We start from the raw sequence: 22,668 nt of genomic DNA, 5'->3' as shown, positions 1-22,668 counted from the left end.
GAAAACAAACAAACATTGAAATAAAATGCCTTTTTTAAAGGGGAGAGGGGGTGGGAGAAGACTGGACCACAATCTTCTTTGTTTATCCCATCAGAGCTAGAATGACAGTGGGTGCCATTATGGCCAGGTAGGATTACAGTCTTGAGCCATTATGCCAGTGCAAGTTTTAAACCTATCTACAAATATCTTTCTTATATTAGTTTGATTATCTCGCCTTATGACCCACCTGGGTTCTACTTCAGTTTTTCACAACCAAACATAGGTCTCCTTCAGGACATCTTTTGTTATTCATCAGTTGATACACAGTGTGGGGCATGTGAATAAAATCTAGTCCCAGACCTCAAGGAGTGGCCAGCTAGGGGTGGGAGGGAGGTATCAGCAAGTGGTAAGGAGCCATCAAGGAGCAGGGTTGCCACTCCCTCAGCACTTGCTCTGTGCCAGGCACCAAACTCAACGGTGTTTATTCAACAACTATTCAGTGAAGTGGGGACCGCTAGTTTCACTTTGCAGATGAAAACACAGAAGCCTTTAGAAAAGTGGCTGGCCACCTGGCTAGCAAGAAGCAGAGGCTGACTGCAAGGTCTGCCTAGGAAAAACAGGAGTCAGTTTGGACCCATGATTTTCAGAAGGGACTCTGAATGGCTTCCCCAGAGAGCCATACCATTCATACCATGTTTGTGTAAGGATACATCTAACAGGGCAGCAGGAAGCAACTGACCTAAGCAAATCAGAATATGATTCCCCACACAAACACCTGATTCCCTACAGTCCAACCCACCTGAAGGATCTCCATTTGTCTGCTTGCTTGCTTGCTTGTTTTTGCCATAAGGCCATCAATACAGTGTTGCAGAACTTGTACCAATCAATCCAACTTTCAGGGAGATTAAAAATCTAAACTAAACTAAAAATAGGGGCCAGGGCTGTAGGATTAGGGGCAAAGTACAGCAAGTTATTATTTAATGTGAATTCTTTGGAGAAAAAAAGCCTTCCAGTCTTCTTGTACAGAATTCATTCAACATTTACAACAAATAGGAACTTGTTGGGAGTGCAGAACATCAAAGGGCTCTTTTTGGTGTTATATGTGCAAATCACATTTTCTACTAAAAACTGGAACTATGGCATCACACCTGGGAAAGTCAGCCAGGGTGCAGATGTCTGCCCAAGGGCAGGATGGAAATAACCTTCAAGGGGGAAGATACTTGCTCCTTCAACCCTGCTTGGACAAAGGGTTAATTGATTAAGAGCCAGGCACTGGTGATTCACACCTGTAATCCTAGGTACTCAGGAGGCTGAGATCAGAAGATCATGGTTCAAAGCCAGCCCAGAAAGAATGTCTTTGAGACTCTTATCTCCAATTAACCACCTGAAAACCAGAAGTGGAGCTGTGGCTCAGCACTAGCCTTGAGCAAAAAAAAAAAGCTCAGGAACAGCACTCAGGACCAACAAAAAAAAACAAAAAAAATGTGATTGAGACACAACCAAGAGTGACCCGCTAAAAAATGTGGTAGACTAATTAACATCTGAGGAATTTCATTTGAACTACCTATGCAATTCTCCCAGATCAATAATGAAGTTATTATCTTATCTTCATCTATAGAGATAGTAATAATTTTTATTTATTCAGTAGTATAACAACCTGAGGCAGCACGATGGGATACCAGAACAAAAGAAAATGAGAAAAACAGAGGGTGGGGGGGGGCGGGTAGTGGGGAATCCAAGGCTCACCTGCTCTTAGACCCCAAGTTCCTGCAAGCAAGCTTATTTATTAGGTTTTGTACAGGGAAGGTTACCAAGGGTACGTGCAGAAAACAAAGCATCTAAACTATTATTACAATTAGAGACAAAAAAGAGTTTGTGAGAAAAACTGGCTCTCTTATTGTTTTGAGAAAAAAGACTGCAACCCAGGCAAAATGCAAACATGCATTCCACTTTATCAGGCTTATAAGGGCTAGCTCTTAGCCCTTCCAGCATTACATCCTCTTAACCCTTTCCAGAGCTGTCTGCTTCAACCCTTCCACAGCCAGTTCTCAGTGCTGTCAACCTCTCAAACCTTTTCCAGGTTTCACAGCTCAGTTTCAGAGTTTCCTACATACAGTGGGGTATGAAATTTGCTAATTTTTTGCATTTGTGGGACCTCAGAATTAATCTTTTATCTTAATAGACAGTATTCCTAATTGTGGCATCAGGAAAAACATAATGACAATACAGATATATTTTCGGGTAGTGTGCAATTAAAGAATCTATAGTTGGTTTCAAAAATGCAATGGGATTCATATTTTATAAATGTAATAGTTAAGAAAAATTCATGAAGAGGGGGAGGGGGGAGGCTGGGAAGGGATGTGAAGGGTAAACAAAGGAGGAGCCTGCAATGCTTGGTAAGAAATGTATGCATTATCCTGCCCATGTAATTGTAACCCCTCTGTACAGTATGTTCACAAATAAAATAAAATTAAAAAAAAAGAAAATTTCATGAAGAGACTAATTGTACTCACGACAGAAGAGCTCAAGGAGTGTATCCTAATATGTGAATATTATCAAATTTATCTGTATGTATAGAATATAATCTGTCAGTCAGAAAAAATTACTAATAGTCTTGTGATAATTACAGAGTTTCAGGCTCTTTCTGAATTGTTAGCTTTCATTTTTAATCATTACTTATCCAAAGGTGCCTCAACTCTGCTGAAGTGATAAATATGATATGTGTGTGTGTGTGTGTGTGTGTGTGTGCGTGCATGTGCGTGCAAGTGTGCATGCTGATAATGGGCTTGAACTCAGGGCCACATGCTCTTTCCTAGTTTTTTCAATCAATTTTGGTATTCTACTACTTGAACCACACCTCCACTTCCAGCTCTATGCTGGCTTATTGGAGATAAGAATTCTCAGATTATCTGCCCAGGGTAGCTTTAAACCATGATCGTCTGATCTCAGCCTTCTGTGCAGCTAATATCACAGGGTGTGAGCCACCAATGCCTGGCTCAAGAGTGATAAATTCTTAATTACTACAAAACATGCCATTATGAAACATTTACATTTAGGTAAAACATACTATCTCCTAATCCTAAAATGCAACACTCTAAAAGCTAAAATAAATTCTCTATTTTTCTAAGTTTATTGCTAATTGTATCTATATTTAGTTGGTCAATCATACTGAAGGAATATAGATATTACAAGCCTGAGGGAAGTTTCTGTAACAATAGGGAAAACTTATTTTCTTAGTCCCAATCAACAATTTTATCAATAACTTAGATGTTAGAAAGATAAGACAGCCTGCCAGGGAAAGTAATCCACTAAACACTAATATATTCTTGTTCATTACTTATTCTAAGAGCAGAAACATACATGCAGGTGCACGCATGCACACACACACACACACACACACACACACACACACCTCTTGAGTCATACACTATACCAGATGTTGATTCAAAATATTTTTAAATGTCTCCTTTGATAAGGAAATTTGTTCAACAATGTGAGGAGCCACTGTTCATATTCTGTTATTTCCTGTATGCACTTAAATTAGCAACTTAAAGTGTAACTATATGTGCTTTTCTGTAATTGTTTATAAAATACAAGATAGTATACTATTTTTAAGTCCAAAATAAAGTCATTAATCATACTAATCCTCACACCAACCCCTGCACCCCCACCCACCATACACATATATACTGCCATGAATCAGATTCCACAATTTAGCTCTTGGTTTTATGTAATTTCTTTTAGATTATTGTTCATATTCTCCATGCAGCATGGCCTCAGACTTTTCTTGATATAATTAAAATACAAAGCACATTCTTCTGTATTCAAATGAAAGATCTGTAACTTAGCAGGGTTTGGAATTTAAGACTAGAATAAATCAGATCACCAACAGGGCAAATAATACATAATTGTATAATTGTATAATATATAATTGTATAAGCACAGTAGTTTTGTCTTTAGAGTTATGTACCAAGTTTTCTCTTCTCCACCTCCTCTTCCACTTCCTCTCCTCCTCCTCCTCTTCCACTTCATTCTCCTTCTCCTCCTCTTCTACTTCCTTCTCCTCCTCTACTTCCTCCTCCTCCCCCTTCTCCTCTTCTTCCTCCTCCTCTCTCTCTTTTTCTCTCAGGAAAAGTAGATTTGTCAATGGTTTATATTTTGTATAACTAACTATCTGTCTACCTTAGGACTGAATTTATCACACAGAAATTATCTGATGACCTTCTTTCCACCTTCCCTTACCCATTTTACTGAATTTCAAGAATTAAAGCATAGTAATAGATGCTTAAATGTATTCTCAGTTCCCTCAGGACTAAAAAACTTATTCTGTCAGCTGTAAGAATAGCTGGTTGACAACCATTGCCAGAAACTGCTCTCTACTGAAGAGAGCCACTTTACCCAATAGTACACCCTCTCTTTGAGTAGGGGTGAATGTGATCCCCTCTCTCCCCTCTGAGGGGCAATCCCTGACTCCCTGTAGGGCCATCCCAGGCAGTGGGTAAGACTTGGAAGCCCATCAGCATGCACTACACAAGCCCCAGGCTGATACAGATTCAAGAGAGCAAACCTAAACCTAGCAAACACCTGCATTCAAATGCCCAGCCTGAATCTACCTCTCAAGAGACATGGAGAGGATCTGGAAAAAAATCATATTAAGCAAAGTAAGCCAGACCCAAGGAAACATAGGCTCCATGTTTCCCTCAGTTGGAATAATTAGTATATGTCTAGGATAGTCCTAGAAGAGGATCATACTAGCTCAATAGCTATGAACATATGATCATACAAGATGATGCTAAGCGAAATAAACTCCAAGATATGGAAACAAGAAGTTTTTCCTTGTTGTTGTTATTTTTTAATGTATTATGTGAAGTTATTTCCTTTTTCTTTCATTATTTTTTTCCTCCCCTATGGCTTATCCCTCTTGTCACTATATTTGGTTTTGGTACCCTGTGTATTGTATATGTTTGTCTCAATTAGAGAAGGGAAGGGGAACAACAAAATGGTGAGACAAAGGTGAACCAATGCAACAGCAATATTCACAAAGCAATATGCTGGAAATTAACTTTACAATTTGATGGGGGGCACTGGGAGGGAGGGAAAGTAGGAGAAAAATGAGGGAGGAGATAACAATGTTCAACAAGAAATGTACTCACTACCTTACATATGTAACTGTAACCCCTCTGTACATCACCTTGACAATAAAATTAAATTTAAAAAAATAAAGCTGAGAGACATGAACTGAGAAAAAAAAAGAGGACATGGAGACTACTACCAGTGTTGCAGTGGTTATTAAAGACCTTTAGGGAAAAACTATTGAAGAAAGTATTCTTTTAAATACTACCAGTCTTGGGGCTGGGAAGGTGGCTCAGTGGTAGAGTGCTTATCTCACATGCATGAGGCCCTGGATTCAATTCCTCAGCACCACATAAACAGAAAAAGCTGGAAGTGACGCTGTGGCTCAAGTGGTAGAGCACTAGTCTTGAGCTGAAGAGCTGAGGGACAGTGTCCAGGCCCAGAGTTCAAACCCCACCCACAAATGACAAAATGAATAAATAAATAGTATCAGTCTTGAAACAGGGAAATATCACTACCTCTTCTAGACAAACCAAAAACACCCCCAGGCAGCTTCAATAAACTTTGTAACTTCAATAAATATTTTCCAATAGTCAATCCTTTAAAATTATGATTCCTAGACCAACCTTAAGCATTAACAAGAGCTTTTCGTATTAGATAAAGGAAGCATCTGTGTATTTATATTACCATTTGAAAAGCAGTTATCCTTCATGCTAAGTTAGTAGGTGACTGAATTAAATTAAAAATAAATACCAACAACCTGGAGAACAAGAAAGATAAATTAATTCAGCCACTTGCTTTTTTCCTTTAAAAATAAACTCTCTTCAGGAGTGGGGTATAGCTCAGTGGCAAAACACATGCATGAGGCCCTAGGTTTGATCCCCAGCATCAAAAAATACACCCTTTCCAAAGATTTTGCCAAGTATTCTAATCATAAAGGGTAGGAAGTAAGACAGAAAAGGAGAGATTTTTGCTTCTACAAGAGCAGTTTTCTCATCTCCCTTTACAAAAAGGCTATTCTTAAGTTAAAAAAAAAAGTATGTGTCCTATGCTACATTTTATTTAAAGGGAAGTATGTTTCTGGGAAAGTAGCTGATTTGTTAATATCTCTCTGATGCTTTCAAAGCAGTAATCATTATGGTACTGCACAGAGAACATGGGCTACAGATCCAGAATTCCTCGGTCCCAGTGCTGGTACACCTACTAATAACTAATTTTAATGCTGTAGACATTAAAAATGATGGGTATCAAAACTTTCTATCAGGTGTCAATTGACTGCTTTTATCATATGTATACCCTAGATTTCCATAAATTTTACTCCAGAAAAAAAATTGTCTATGAAATCTCAAAGAGCACTGGAAAATTCAATGACCTCACAGATGAAGCCTAACTGCATGGGAGCCTGTGACCTGCTCCATAGATGGCCCTCCCCTTGAGCAGCCATTCCACAGGACAGCAGAGAGGTGTATCTGGACTGTTTCAGAAAGGGCCTGCATCTGCAGACATTTCTGTCACTTCTCACACAGCACAAGACTGATAGCCCACTGTCCTCGATGACAACTCTTCAGGGGACAAGACAGAGCCGATCAATGGCACCACTGCACAAAATCAAGTCACACTATTCCCTCTTGGTTTCTGAAATAGAAATAAACCACTCTAATCAGATCTGCCAACACAGAAAAATAACAAATATGCAGTGTTCAAACTAAGGGACAAGTGGTAAGGCAGAGAATGGCCAGATCTAATACACAGTGGATGATAGAGGGACCAAAGGGAAAGTTTTTATGACTGGAATCTAAGACCTTGAGTATTTCTCTGTCTTCTAAGGCTTAGCTACCTACAGAAATAAAGTCTAGGCTCTAAAATAGAGCAGAAGGGCTGAGATAGCACATACGTATAGCATACATAAGACCCTGGGTTCCATCAACAGCACTGCATAAACAAATAAAAAAGCATTTTTGTCTTTGCACTGAAGATTGTTATCAAATTTGAATATTTACAAGTATTAAAAATATCTGAATTTTCAATGTTTTCCTCCTTCTCTGTCCATGTGTATGACCAAGTGCAGTAGTACCACACTCTTTCACATGGCATTTTCAGATGTGACCATGGCAGCCATATTTTTCAGTTCTAAGACTCTCATTTTTCTGGTCTTGGCTCATAAATTTCCACCACTCAGAAGTAGTCCCAGGAAAAGTTGTCTTTTTGCCAGATAATACTACAAATTCTACAAAGGCAATATCTACATCTGATTCACCACTATATCTTCAAAGTCTGACTAACACATAATTATGAAATAGTATCTTACTGAATGAATGAATGAGCAAACATTTTAATTTTAATTTTTTTGTCTTTCATGGGGCCTGAATTCTGGGCCTGGATGCTGTCCCTCAGCTCTTCAGCTCAAGGCTAGTGCTCTACCACTTGAGCCACAGCACTGCTTCTGGCTTTTTCTGCTTATGTGGTACTGAGGAAGTGAACCCAGGGCCTCATGCATGCAAGGCAAGCACTCTACCACTGAACCACATTTTAATTTTTTTAAGAAATGGTTATTATGCCAAAAATTTAACCCCAGTCATACCTATTTCCTTATCTTTAAATAACTGTGTCACATCACCAAAATACATGGTAATTGAGACAGGTTCTCAATTTGTAGCCTATGCTGGCCTCAAAGTCAAGATTCCTCCTGAATCACTGCTGGATTTACAAATGTATGAACCCTAGCCTGGCTAAAGGTAACTCTCTAAACTTCTCATACAAAAGTCTAAGTGTCACAGTAGTCATCTTTCTCCAAAGTGAGAGATCTTCAAAACAGGTTTCCTTTTTTATTATGTATTTTATTGGTATATTTAATCCAAATTTATTTAATTGATGACATCCTTTGTTCTTGGTTAAAGAGAGATGGTAAAATGTATGTTATTCTGACTGCATAAGGAAGTATTTTACCTTAATAACTTTATAGTAAATCCTACTGGCAATAAAGGAGAGTCAGGAATTAAACATGTGGTTTCAAGCCTCAATACTGCTACACTTTGATGACTTAATCATCTCAATATTAGCACAAGCCATGACATTTACTTTTTATTCCACATAACTGGTAAGCAAAAAATTAATCCACCCTACACAGAACTTCCTGGGGGCCATGTGCTCCTTGGGCAAGTGTGAAACATAGCAAGGGCAGTGTGGACTTGCATCCTCTAAACCTGGAGAGAAGGGCCATTGGAAGAGGAAGGCTCTGAGAACTATCCCAGGGAAGACTAAGTCAAGTTGAGCCCATCTCCATAAATTAGCTAGACACCTCAGCTTTTCTCAGCAGCAGATTGTAACTGTCACCTAAACCCACAATCCCAAGGGATCCTATTCACAAGCACTGGGCAACCCTCCCAGGGGCTGGGGCCTCTGTCTATAAGGGGCCAGTCATATTTCAGATCCCCATCGTCACACTCTTTCTTGGTGATCTGAGGTCAACTAGTTCCGGTGAGAAAAGGAGACCTTTAAATAGTGTCATATCTGGACTATCAGGTGACAGCAATCAGAATTATTTTGTTCTATGGTCATAGGCTGTAACTCCAAATCTTCCCAGATGAGTTTTACTATAAATGAAGATAGGTGGAGGTATGTGGATGGATGAAGGTAAACATGAAACAAAGTGACCTAATGAAAAATCAGTGAGTTTTAACACTGGAAATTTAAGGTTCTATTCCTAACCAGCTATATGAGTTTGTACAGTTACCAGACCTCGCTGTCTCACTTTCTTTACCTTCAAAACATTAAGCTGGGAGCTGGGTGCTGGTGACTCATGCCTGTAATCCTAGCTACTCAGGAGGCTGAGATCTGAGGATCATGGTTCAAAGCCAGCCTGGGCAGGGAAGTCCATGAGACTCTTATCTCCAATAAACCACTAGAAAACCAGAAGTGGCGCTGTGGCTCAAGCAGTAGAGTGCTCTCCTTGAACTGAAGAGCGCAGGGACAGCACCCAAGCCCAGAGTTCAAGCCCTACTACCAACAAGACAAAAACAAAAAACAAAACCAAAAAACATTAAGCTGGGAATGAGCTACATAAGCTCAGTGGTAGAGTACCTGTCTAGTATTGTAAGGCCCTGGGTTCCAACTCCAGCAGTATGAAAGAATAAAAAAAAAAAGTAATGGGGATATTGTAAATAATTTTCACAGCTTTCAGATCTAGAAATTCTAGAAAGTTTCTCATCCACTACTGAAAATCCATTACATAAGTGCTCATGGACTATAAAGACTTTGAGTCTTACTACTTTGAAGTCCTTTGGGTTGGGTGCAATTCAGACCATGACCTTTGTATTTTACCACCTATCTCATTAGCAAAGGTATATCAAAATACTGGAGGGCAATTAATGCTGAGAAACACTCATCTTCCGCAATAGAGAAAGAAAGAAGTTGGTGCTATCTTTGAAAGGAAATTTTGCATATTTACGACAAGTCTTTTTAAGGTCACAACCTTTGACATATTTCACCATAAAAATATCTGTAGTGTAATCACTTGAAAATCAGAAGCACTATGACCACTGTATACAAACTAAATAAGCATTTAAGTTATCACATTCTCTATAACAACTGATAATATTTAATGACACAGGAAAATTCTCATGTTATAATATTAATTATAAAAAGCAAGATGAAACACTAAACAAATTGCATGATCATAATTATGTATTATATATGTTCTACATTGTTATCTACATATGCACAGTATTCATAAATAAGACTAGGAGGTTAGATAATCTGTGAATAGTGGTTATTTTGAGATACATTTTATTTGGTCTCTCGATATTTCAGATTCTCTATGACACTATGCAAAAATTATAGCCAAAGGAAGTGTTAGTATAAATATAAGACTCAAGGATATAAAACAATGAAAGTTTTGGCAATCACCAACCTGTTCTATCTACTAAATACATTAGGCATTCAGATGGAAGAATATCAGCGTGGGCTAGGATGGGGAATGAAAGAGTCCTAAAGGGGTTCATCTGACAGGTCCTTATTACCCAAACAGAATTTGGATAGAAAGACTAGTACTTAATCCACAGGTTTTAGAGGCAGATTTCCTATATTCAAATCTTAGCCCTACCACTTTACCTGCCATATGGGATGTTTCAGTTTTCTCATCGATAAAATGGGGCTGCTATCTTTCTGTGTCGAGTTATTCTGATGAATAAACCAGTTCATGAGAAAAGACTGAAGGACAGTATTGCCTAAATATACACAGTAGGTACAGTATATAAGTGCTAACATAATCAAAAGGGGTTTTAGGTTACAAAACATTTCATCCTTTTGCTAATTCTTACTATGTGTAAGATCCACACAAAACCAATGCTCACAGGTCTAAGAAGAATGGCCTATCACACCCAGCTTACAGATGAGCAAAGAGGGCCAAATTACCACTTGATCCCAGCAAGTTTGACTCTAGTTCCCAGGCTTCTACCATGGTGCCCTCCTGCAGGGAGTAGTAAACATTCTCGCCTGAACACAGGAGTTCCTCTTGAAAAGTACAGGAAATACCACTGACAGAGGGTGTCCAACTGGTAATGAAATCTAATCAAGGGGATTAAACTCTAATTCCTTAAGCAATTAGAAGTTCATAAAGAACTCTGAACAAAGCTGTAGGACAAAGGAGGAATGTAAAGAAATGAGCCCCAGTAGGTAAACATAGGCTGTGCTGGCTGTAGGAGGACAAAGAAAGAAAAGACAGAGGCAGAGAATGACAATATGTAGATATTATAGATGAAGCAGGTGCTGTGTTGATGAGGGACCAGGCAAGTGACAACAAAGAGCACACAAAATTGAGCCAATCAAAACCACTTTCAAAGGAAGATTAAGAAAAGATACAAATAAAATAGTGGGAGCAAAACAGGGCTACGGTACATGCTGGTCAGACCTCATAATCCACTCATGGTGAGACAAGCAAGGTTTCTGTAAATTTCATCAAACTTTTTATGCAATTAACTTAATTTTAGGGCACTTTGGAACCTAACCCAATGGTGGTCACAAGCAGAGCATCACAAAGCCCTGTACCCAATGAAGTAAGGCCTGGTGAGTGAAAGGCAGACTGCAGTAAGAGACAAAAGTGATGAGCACAGAGGGCATAAACATCCATTGTGTAAAGTGGCCATTTACTGAACCAATATAAAGTCCACACTAATGGCTAACACTGACACAGAGTTGGATAACATCTCCTAGTACAAAGGCCTACTGATTTACCTCTTGTTTTAAAGAGGCAGCTGAGCCTGCCAACAAAAATATGTGATTGATCTAATTAGCACACTGAACTGAGGAAAACAGTGTGCCAAACTCATATCCACTCAGGATTACTCCTTCCAGGACAAAGCCATGTCCCATAAAAGCCCTATCCTTCAACCTGCACATTCGCATTCATTAAAAGGGGCAAACCCCTGCCAGTACTCAGCATGGAGGAGCTTAATGAATATTATTGGATGGAGATGACACAGACGTGACACTCAAAAGAATGAGCTCTCAGGGTAGAAAAGAGGAAGAAACATGAAGGGCTGTATAAATGTATGCGCAGTGGCTAAACTCCAATTACCAGCTGCAGCCAGCAATTGCGCTATATTATCCCTGTGTTCACATTCCCACTTTCTGCTTAATGCTTTATTAACAGAGCTGACAGTGCTGCTCTCCACTCAGGGTTATTAGCACATACAAATCTGTTGAGACTGGCAAACCACTTCATTCAGTCAACAAATACGCCTGGGCATTTACTCTGTGCGGGTAACAAAGAATTATCTAGTCTTTCATTGCTAATGCAAGAGAAGGTCTAGAAACCAGACAGGTGTGTTAAAAATAAATAAATATTAATGGGAAAGGAACAGCAACAACCTTGGGGGGGGGCAGTGACATTAACCTCCACCTAACAGTCGGCTGATCACACAGAGCCACTGACTCACTGGTGATCTTTGCGGGTAGCTCACACAAACACCTTTCTTTAGGGAGAAGACAACTTCCCTGTCTCTCTCATGGATTCAGGGCCAAGTCAATAGAGTATAAAGAAAGTTTTATATAGTTATTCGTACAAATTGTCTTGTGTCTTGCCTATTCTCCCTTCAGGGAAGCTCAGCAGTTGGGAGGAAAGTAGATGTGAAAACTGGGGTCTGGAAGCCTGGTGGAACAGAAATGCCTAAGCAGACCCAGGAAATCAAGGCCAACTCTGGGTATAGTGGGCATAGAGCAGTGCACTGATCACATCTTCTATTCACTAAACTTTTCATCATTTTATAAAACTATGACTTCATCTGAAATCATGGTAGCTTATTATCCCAATGTTATGGCTTTTGGATACTTTTGAATTTGATACATGAATCACCTTGATACTCTTGACCATGAGAAATGAATCATCTTGTATCTCCTAATACTGAATAATAGGCATGGGTTTATATGAGAAATCTTTCATGGAGACAGAAAACAAAAACAAAATGTTGATTTTACCATAACCATTCTACTAAATTATAATTACTCACATTTGGTCATCTTTTCAGCTTTCTTAGCATTCAGCTCAATGATAAAAAAAAATTCTAATTTGAGGAGGGGAAGGGAAATAACACAATGCTGAAATAAGGATACAGGTTGACTTATTGTAACTATGAGAAGTACAAGACTCTATGTTGAAAATAAATTTTACAAGTTCGGGATGGGGGGGGTAGGGAAGTGGTGGGGAGTGTTGGGGAGGGAAGGAGGGAAGGGATGGTAGGAGAAAAAAACGAAGGAGAGGGTAACAATGCTCGATAGGAAATGTACTCATTACCTTACTCATGTAACCCTAACCCCTCTGTACAGTATCTTTACAATAAAAAATATATACAAAAAATGATTTAAAAAAACTGTTGAGGGCTGGGAAGGTGGCTCAGTGGTAGAGTGCTTGCCTCGCATGCATGAGGCCCTGGGTTCGATTCCTCAGCACCACATAAGTAGAAAAAGCCAGAAGTGGTGTTGTGGCTCCAGTGGTAGAGCACTAGCCTTCAGCTGAAGAGCTGAGGAACAGCGCCCAGGCCCAGAGTTCAGGCCCCATGACCGGGGAAAAAAAAAAAACAAACTGCTGAGATTCTTTTGCAATTAACATGAATGATGGTAGGTTAAAGGCCTATATTATCTAAGACAAAGAAATATAAAATGTGTACATATCTTTTAAGTATTTTATCATAAAGCATAAAAAGAAAATTTCCTTGCCAATATTTTCACGTGGGCCAAAGCTATTTCTCCACATATGAAGTTCAAAATTATCTTTCTTGCACAAACAACACTCATAAAATATACTCTATAATTTCCTATATGAGCTATTTGATTTTTTTTTAAAAAGCTTGATGTGAATCAATCTCAGTATAAAATCTTTCCATATTTTAAATGTCTTTCCTGCCAGGCACCAGTGGCTGACATCTGTAATCCAGCTACTCAGGAGGCTGAGATGTGAGGATCACAGTTCAGAGCCAACCTGGACAGGAAAATCCATGAGACTTGAGTCTCTAATTTACCACCAGAATACCAAGTGGTAGAGCACAAGCTTGAGTAAAAAAGCTCAGGGAGAGTGCCCAGATCCTGAGTTCAAACCCCACAACTAACAAAAAAAAAAGAATCAATCTTTTCCAGTCATTTAGAGCTCTTTCTTCCATGTCTAAGTTGTTGCAACGTCTTATAGCAACTTGACACCACTCCATCCAAACAATTCATAGAAAAACACACATTTCATCCATTTATAGGTTATGTAATAAAATGGTGTATTACTATAACAACTCACATTGCTTGAGAACTCACTGGGCATGGTCAGAACACTCAGTGGGGAATGGGTCTAAGTCAAGATGTTTCTCAGAGAGCATAGAATCACTGGTAGTCTAGGGAACCACTCTGATTGGGCAAGAGAACTACCACCGTACTGTACAAAGAAGCCAGTGTGTTCTAGGCATCCTCTAATTTCAAAGGGTATCTTCAAACAAGGTTGTACTTGTTTAGAGGAAATGTGAGTTAAGTCTCTCAGGGTAGGAACGTCTGTGTCTTTTTGCAGCACCCCATGGGGAAGACATGCTGTAGAATCCTTCTTTTTTGCCCAAAAATTATTCACAAATCTCTCTGGTTATCCCCAGAGCTTAATTCGCAGTATTTACACTGCAAATAATATACAGACAAGTAGGAGAATTATTAGACTTGAGCAGCCTGCTCACAAGAACACTGACACAGAGAGACTCGAAAATAGATTCTCCTCTTGGTCTCCTGACCCAAAAAGATGCCACTTGATAAGGCCAAACACAAACTGGTAGCCAGAACAGTGAACCCAGAGACTTGATTTTTATTACTATGCTTATCATTTGGAGACCTTTGGGTATGGCTGCCATGCCTCAGTTTGTTCTCAATCCCACCACTTCCGATGGTCTCATCCTGTCTGATATAAATGGGTCTGCAACTGAACCAGTTGGATATACAGTATAACTCAATTCTGTAGAGAAGCTAGTTGATCTTGGCCACATCAGAAGTGGTCTTAAGAGAGGAAGTATTTTCAATGGCAGAAGTACCCACTTGAGACCATGAAAAACCATGGACACGCAGATACGATCACAGGCCTAAGGTAACTGTTTAAAACCTTCAGCAACCCTTGGAAGGACAATGGAAGATTACTGAAACACACATTCATGGTCCCTTTCCCTTCTGATTCTGATTCAGTAAATCTGGCAGTGGAGAGCCAAGAACCTGTACCTCAATGAGCCCCCAAAATGACAGGGTACAAGACCCTGCTTCAAACACTTTAACTATAATTACTTAATTCTTGGAACAACTCTGTAAAGTAGGAAGTAATATCATCCCTATTTTACTAAGGAAAACATTGAAGGAGAGAGAGATTAAGAAACATGACTGTTCTTATTCAGCTCATAAGAGGAAGAGCTAGATGAAGTCAGGCAATCTGGTTAAGAAGTTCCTATTCAGGGGCTGGGAAGGTGGCTCAGTGGTAGAGCACTTGCCTTGCATGCTTGAGGCTCTGGGTTCGATTCTTCAGCACCACATAAGAAAAAAGCCGGAAGTGGCGCTGTGGCTCAAGTGGTGGAGTGCTAGCCTTGAGCTGAAGAGCTGAGGGACAGCGCCCAGGCCCAGAGTTCAGGCCCCACAACCAGACCCCCCCCCAAAAAAAGAAGTTCCTATTCAGTATTACATGGCCTATGGAAACTTGTGAAAAATAAAACATTACCCCTCAAGGTTCACTGCTCCCAACTCAGTTAAAATCTTTTGCCCAATAAGACAACCATCTACTTGTTAGATAAGCTAAGGACATTTCAACCCAATTCCTACACAATTACCTCAAGTTATGAAATTAAGACCAACATTAGTAAGTCTCAACAGCAGGTCAGCAGTCCACACAAATGAGGTAGAGTTCTTAAACATGACATCAAAAGCACAATCCATTAAAGAAAAAATAGATAAACTGAAATTCATCACAATTAAAACTTTTGCTCCACATAAGCCTCTGTGAAGAAAATAAAAAGACAGTCAAACATGGTGGCATACCTGTTAATTTCCAGCACTCAAATTGTAAGTTCAAGCCTAGCGTAGGCTACTGGAACTGCCTCATAAGAGAGTGAGGGGCCCTGATAGAACCATGTGGCTTTGTATGCATGCCATGTGACACTGTGTGTGGCCCAATGCCCAGATCATATTAAATGGTCTGAAAATGCAGGCTGCTGTTAGTACTCCTAATGACAAGTGACATAACTTCAAGATAATGTAACAAGGATGTCAACAATAGCTATTTCAATCCTTTTTACATGTTACAACTGAGGAAACTGGGGTCTACCCAGCTGGGCCTAGAATTCAGAGCTCCTTCACTTGAGCCTAGTCTCTTTCTCTAACACAATCTAGTCTGTCAGTGATTTTCTATGAGCAATAGGAAAATAGAGATACCTCAGTTCTCCCAATTACACCCAATCAAAGCAATGTGCAATTTGAGTCTCCTTGCTCAAAATACACATGATTTACAAATATCTGTTACATAATAATTCCTTAGCAGATATTTTAAGTTTCAGGCTAACAGCAAATGGGTTTGCATCTACCACAGAAAATGATGAATGACTGATTATAAATCTCTGCTCTGATACAGAGTTTCTGATTGCATTAGACAGAGGGCATGGAGACTAATTAAAAATGTTCATGCATTCATCACCGTTGATTGTGCATAATCCACTGCTGAAGGTAGCGGTGCAGTGCCGTCTCCACAACGACAGAGAAAACAGATGAATTCCCACTCGCAACTCCCACAGGCGATCTGTCTTGATTTCAGGGTAAATGGGCTTTCCCTAATAACCTAAATCACAAACAGAATAACAGGGAGAAAATTCTAGGCCAAATTTCACTATTCTATCTAAGCAGAGGCTGGCCAGACCTGCTCACATGGCACGTGATCAATAAATAATTACAGTGGATTGGTAAACAGGTCTGCAGGCATACTTTAGAGATTTTCAAAACTAATTTTTCTAGACGCCTACATAATTGGCAATCACAATACATGATCCAGTGAGGTAAAGGAAATGTATCCTATCTGTCACCACAGATGGCCCTTGCATCCCATCCAGGGCTGCTGTGGGTGGCCTAATCTCTCTCCACCCCTTCAAGGCTGCAATTACCATCTGACAGTCAACCTGCAAAAGCATCACCAAGGCGAAAATGCCAACAGGTCCTTTCCAACAAGAAAAGAGGGTTATTCTCACCCCCCCCAAAAAAAACACTGCCTCTCACCACAAAGAAGAATGAAAAGAAGCTCAAGTGCATTGTGTTCTCCTGTTCTCTTCCTTTCACTCCCCTAACTCAGAAATCCACAACTACCACCTGCCTCTCTGACCCAGCTCAGGAATCATCAGAATGTCACCCAGTATCAGGATATAAGTGTAGACGAAGACACCAATATCAAAGTGTCCCTTACTTAAGGAAGAGATAGCAGTATTCCTTCAAGGGGCCCCCATAGCAGCACTAGACATTTGCAAGGAAGGAGTCAAGGGAGCGGAAAAAGAATTATAAGCGGGTCTTTAGAACCTGTGCAGCATACATCGAAGGCCTGGGCTCCATCCCCAACACTGCTCAAAAAATGCACATGCAACCAGGCGCCAGTGGCTCATGCCTATAATCCTAGCTACTCAGAAGGCTGAGATCTGAGGATCACAGTTCAAAGCCAGCCTGACAGGAAAGTCCGTGAGACTCTCATCTCCAATAAACCACCAAAACACTGGAAGTGGTGCTATGGCATAAGCAGTAGAGCACTCTCCTTGAGCTGAAGAGCTAAGGGACAGAGCCAAAGAGAGTTTAAGCCCATGACCAAGAAAAAAAAAAGCGCATGCATATCTGAGGTACTACCTTTGTGATCCACATGATGTATAAAGAATCTGCAACATAAGATATGGATTAGAAAACACATAGTCTACATTAATAGCAAGCAAAAGTCAAAGTTAAGATATTCAACACAGTGGTTATAATCCTCAGACAGAAAAGGGAAGCTGCTTAAACAAGATACTTAGCAAAAATGGTATAACTGTTATGCAGTCACATTTTGAAAAAGCCTTTGCTAGTAATCCTAGCTACTCAGGAGGCTGAGATCTGAAGATCACAGTTCAAAGCCAGCCTGGGCAGGAAAGTCCGTGAGACTCTATCTCCAATAAACCACCAGAAAACTGGAAGTGGCGCTGTGGCTCAAGTAGAAGAGTCCTAGCCTTAAACTGAAATGCTGAGGGACAGCGCCCAGGCCCAGAGTTCAAGCCCCACAACTAACAATAAAAAAAAAAGAAGAGGAAAAGAAAAAAGAAAAAGCCTTTGCTTTTGTTGAACAATAATCAAATAATAGCACTGATTTATGCAATGACACACATCCACAGTCTCCATGTTCCTCTCTTATGGATTACTAGGAAGCAAAATTGACATGTTCCATTTTGCAACTTTCTTATATATTCCTTAATTCCTTACATATTTCCTAAACATTCCTATGGTTTTTTTTCCCCAGAATCCTTGGCTTTTTTTTTGCCTTATTCTCTTCTTTTTCATTTCCTTTTGTGGTACTGGGGATTGAACTCTTGGCCTCAAGCCCCCTAGGCAAATGCTCTACCACTTCAGCCATGCCTCTGGCCCTCTTGTTTTTTGAACTTTGTTTTTATTACAATCCAGCTGGCTTCAAATTCATAATCCTCCTGCCAAACTGATTCAGAAGGCAAAAAGAAATTTTATGTGTTAGAGGGAGTCTACAAAACTAAAGTCCTTACAGAATCAGTGGAAAACGGGTAAAAAACTGCAGCAGCAGAGCCCACTGGCTGCAATGGACATTGATGAAAATGAACCACACAACTCATGGGCAGAGATGGGAGGGTGGGAATGGGAGAGAAGGAGGGAACCGATGATACTATGCAAAAGGAAGGAAATGGACTTATTACTTGATTATGTAAAGGCAATCCGCTGTATATCACCTCGAAAACAATAATAATTTTAAAAAGAAAAGAAACTAAAGGCCTCAAAATGAAAAATGAAACAAACAAAAAGCACAGCAGTGGCATTGTAGGTAAGCAGAGAATGTGAGTAAAGGTTGTGAAAACAGAGGGCTGGAGAGAACAAAAAGAACAGCCACCTTGTCTACAAACAAAATTGGAACCTGATCCCAAAGAAGCCTGGCCACTGGGTCATTCAATCCTGATTGCTTAATGAAAGTGTGCAAATCAGCAGACATTATGCTGGTGCATTCCAAATGTCCCTAATTATGACCAAGTAGATAAAGGCCTTAAAAATCATACTTCACCCTATTTGAAAGGGTGTCTGGCACATCATTAATTAAAACACCTCATCTCCCAACTACATTAGAAGCATGATAATTATCTGCATACAAAATTTGCTTTACAATACTTGAAATGCTTCGAACCCTAGGATGACAATAGAATATAAACAAAAAGTGCTAATACTAAAGCTCCTCTCCATTACCACAATGCTCAGATCAAAGTTAAGAGCTCCCCCTTTGGGAATAAGGAACATTAACAGGGCTGAGAAAGAATACAATTATTTTCATCATCCTCATTGTTGTCTTCATTGTCATCGTCATCATTTTAGCAATATTTGACTTTTCTTAAATCATTACCATGTGCCACATACCATACTAAGTACTCTTTTATATACCCCAAACTAGAGAAACAGAGTAACCTGCCAACCAGGCTGACAGAGCACAACATATCACAGTAGAGAGCTGACTCCAGGTCTGTCTAGCTCCAAAATCTGTATCGTTAATCACTACAATGCCTCGAAAGACGTAATATTTTAAATGGATAGAAAAATAAAGGAGTTTCCAGTTGCAAACATGTCCCCAGAGCACAACTGGCAAGATCAAAAACAGAACCATGCAAGTGTCACGTTAAGCCAGTAGAGAAAGCCAGACTGGCATCAGAACAGTCATCCTGTCTCTCCCAGGGCTGGTAGACCTAAGTAAAGGAAGAGGAGTGGCAGAGTGGCCTGGGGACACTGATTCATCTAGGTGTCCATCTGAGGAAAGGTACTGGCTCCTCCTCTGTGTCAGCAGCCATGCCACCCCCTGGTCATACATCTCCACAAGTTGGGAAGAACCCCAGGGGTCTCCTCAGTGAGTACGAGAATGGTGCACAGAACCTGAGGAAGACTGAAGGAACCTACTCAGGAGTGCTCACCAGTGTCCCCCCATGAAGTCCGCTATCTAGTCCTTAATTCCACTATACCTAATCAAGAATGGTAGGGACTCTAAGGCACTTCTCAATCATTGAAAACTCTGTATTTTCTAAGATGGTCTTTTCCTAGAGATGGAAAACTGAAAAGCTCTCTTGGTTATCAAGTACCAGGAAAAACAGTTCTGAAATCTTACAGGGAAGGGGTAGCAGTATTGTGATGCTTCATCATGGCCCCCTCTCACCATTTAAGGACAAGTTAGGGCCTACTAGAGTCAAATAAATCTCTCCTTAAATGTAGCTCTACTCCTATTACATCCATAGCTTGAGGCAAAGTATTTAACCTTTTATGGCCCCAATTTCCTCAAAACAAGGGTAAGGACTCCTATCTCACCTGCATCCGGTGATGGGAAGCAAGAGAATACACTCTTCACAGGGTGTGGCATGTGCCCTGCCCAAAGCCCCTTCCCAGAGATGCTGGTAATATTCCCAGCCACTGCTTGGGGGCAGACTTCGACAATTATTTTCTCTCTCCTTCTCTCCCCTCTGTCTACCTGCTAGTCATATGGGACATAACCTAACCAACCCAGGAGTAGGAACTTGATCCAAAAAAAGCCATTCCCTAGATTGGCCACCTACCTGTGATATGTTTAAGTGTCAAGAGCTGACAATCTCTTGCTTAGCCATTCAAATTCCTAGTTCAAATCTAGGAAGTAACGAAGCTGGCAGCAGGCACTGGCATAGATAGGCCACAAGACCAAACAGCAACACAGAGAATAGCGAGATCCAGTAAGGGTAGATGCCCAGAATAACAGCTGAGCTCCAGAACTGGTGCAGATCCAGACAACCATCTGATGCCAGACACTAGGTGTCCAATTTCCCTCAGCTCTTGCCTTCCTGAAGGCTGCGGTTCTCTTTTGCTGAACAGAACAATCATTTGCTACAACCTGAGGTCACAGGAACCAGTCTCTGTTCTTTGCTATCAGAAGTAAGGCAGGTGGGAAGCATAGGCTACGTGTGAAAGAGGCCATGAGGGGCAGAGGAGCAATCAGCATGCTACTTTTGTTGGATCTCATTGAACAGACTGGGAGGGAGAAACAGCATGACCACGCAGCTGAGAAAGGCTCAAGAAACTTCTAATACACACAGGCTAGCAAAGGACACACCAAGGGCAGGGAGGAAGGCAAACACCTCCTTAGGTGAATGTCATCTTTAAGAAGTTCCATGAAGTGCAATACCAAATCAGTTCAGAAGCCTGTGAGCCCTTACCACTAATTATAACTTTCTCTGAGTGAATAAACCTAAAAGCAAAGCTTCCCTTGGCCTACCATCCAGTATCTAATTCAGAAGATGACAGTCAAAATGTCAAGCCATTGCATGATGCCTTCCCCAAGGCCTACCTCCTCCTGGCCTGGCGCCAGTACCATGCCAGCTTTCCTGCAGCACTTTTAAGGGCCTTTCCACTTACCATTCATATTATTACCTGGCTTGTGACCCAGATTGTTCCACTCCATTTATTCTGGATTAAATATGGGAGTTTTATATTGCAACAGAAGGACAATAGCTTTCAGCAGACACTCTGGATATACATTTCATAGGTACCTGCTTCAGTGCCTCTCGCAAATCTGCATATAATATGGAAAGTTTGGTTTGTGTGTGTTCAAAGGCAGCAGTAGAAAAGCAGTCTTGCATAAATCAACCCTGGTGAAGCAGACAGAGGACTCCAATGGGCCCGAGCATAATTTATCCAGATTTACTTTTTCTCAGGCCACTACTCAACCGGGCTTGAGATCTGTTGTTCCCATTAGCTTTTCCTCCAACTACCAAAAGAACCAGGCTCCAAAGCAGCTTCTGAACTGAAAAAGTTTGCACCCCTACCAGGCATAGGGATGGGCAAAAAAAAAAATCTAAAGCCATGGGCCTGGGTGTATTCAATGTGTTATGAGAAATACCTCTGATAGCAGCATTCAGCCTTCTGTTTGCAGCTACATGGATTTCCCCTCATTCTCTCACTATACAAGATTCAATAACTTCCTGCCACTGAGTGGCAATAGCTCAAAGTGACAAGCAGTGAATCACAACAAACTTCATTGAGTGTTTTTGTTGCTGTTGTCCAGGTTGTTTTTTTTTTGGGGGGGTGCAGCCTATAAATAAAATCAGAATCTTTAAAGCTAGTTAACCTTCAGACATCTCAAGGTTATTCATTTCTATGGAAGTACTTTTTTTTTTGGCACTAGGGATCTCAAGGTTTTTCATTTCTAAACCTCCCTAGCAAGTACATAAGCACAATCAAAAAACATGTGGCTTATGATTAACAAAATTTCTTATTACAGAAGGCATCACATTTTAATTGTCAGAACTCTGTAGACATTTAACTTCTCAACACTTACGGAATTAAATTAAAAAGTTCATTTTCCAACAGGGTTCATTAGTATGAAGGTGAGTAGAAAACACCAACCTCACTAAAAAATGAAAAGCCACAGATCTGAATGGGTTTTTCATGATATAACTGGCAATATGGACCCCCCCCCCAAAAAAATAAAATCTAGTTCCTTGTTGTGCTACAAAGAGATTCCAAGACATGTATACAACAATTGGCCAACAACTTTTAAGGAAACTGGGGACTTTAAGTGAGCTTTTCCATTTTCTGGGTGCTTCTGCCTATATTCCCTTCTTTGTCCCCAAATACATCCAGTTTGGGGCTAGTACCTGGCAACACTCAGGAGCCTGGCTCCTAAAAGCTTACCAAACACAGAGTAAGAAAGTTTTCCATAAAGCAAAGGATAGCGCTGAAGGTGGACAGTAAGTGCACAGTGACCACTAGAAGCTGACCTCTATGAAGGGTGGAATCACATCAGCTTTGCTCTCACTGTTCCTGGATGAGTGCTTCAATATGCGATTTTTAAAAATATATAAACAAAGTCCCTATCTTTAAGGATTT

At 40.3% G+C, this 22,668-nt stretch overlaps 1 protein-coding gene across 1 annotated transcript in view; it reads right to left on the bottom strand.

The window, feature by feature from the left end:
- Fam160a1 (family with sequence similarity 160, member A1) overlaps positions 1-22,668 on the bottom strand; it is a 172,462-nt gene that overhangs the window by 78,240 nt on the left and 71,554 nt on the right. The window contains exon 3 of the mRNA XM_013029759.1: positions 21,211-21,352. The gene's annotated coding sequence lies outside the window, so the exon portion shown is untranslated. The remainder of the gene's footprint in view (positions 1-21,210; positions 21,353-22,668) is intronic.

The sequence above is a fragment of the Dipodomys ordii genome, unplaced genomic scaffold (assembly GCF_000151885.1).
Source record: "Dipodomys ordii isolate 6190 unplaced genomic scaffold, Dord_2.0 Scaffold122, whole genome shotgun sequence".
Lineage (NCBI taxonomy): Eukaryota > Metazoa > Chordata > Mammalia > Rodentia > Heteromyidae > Dipodomys > Dipodomys ordii.
This window is presented reverse-complemented; position numbering and strand designations above follow the sequence as displayed.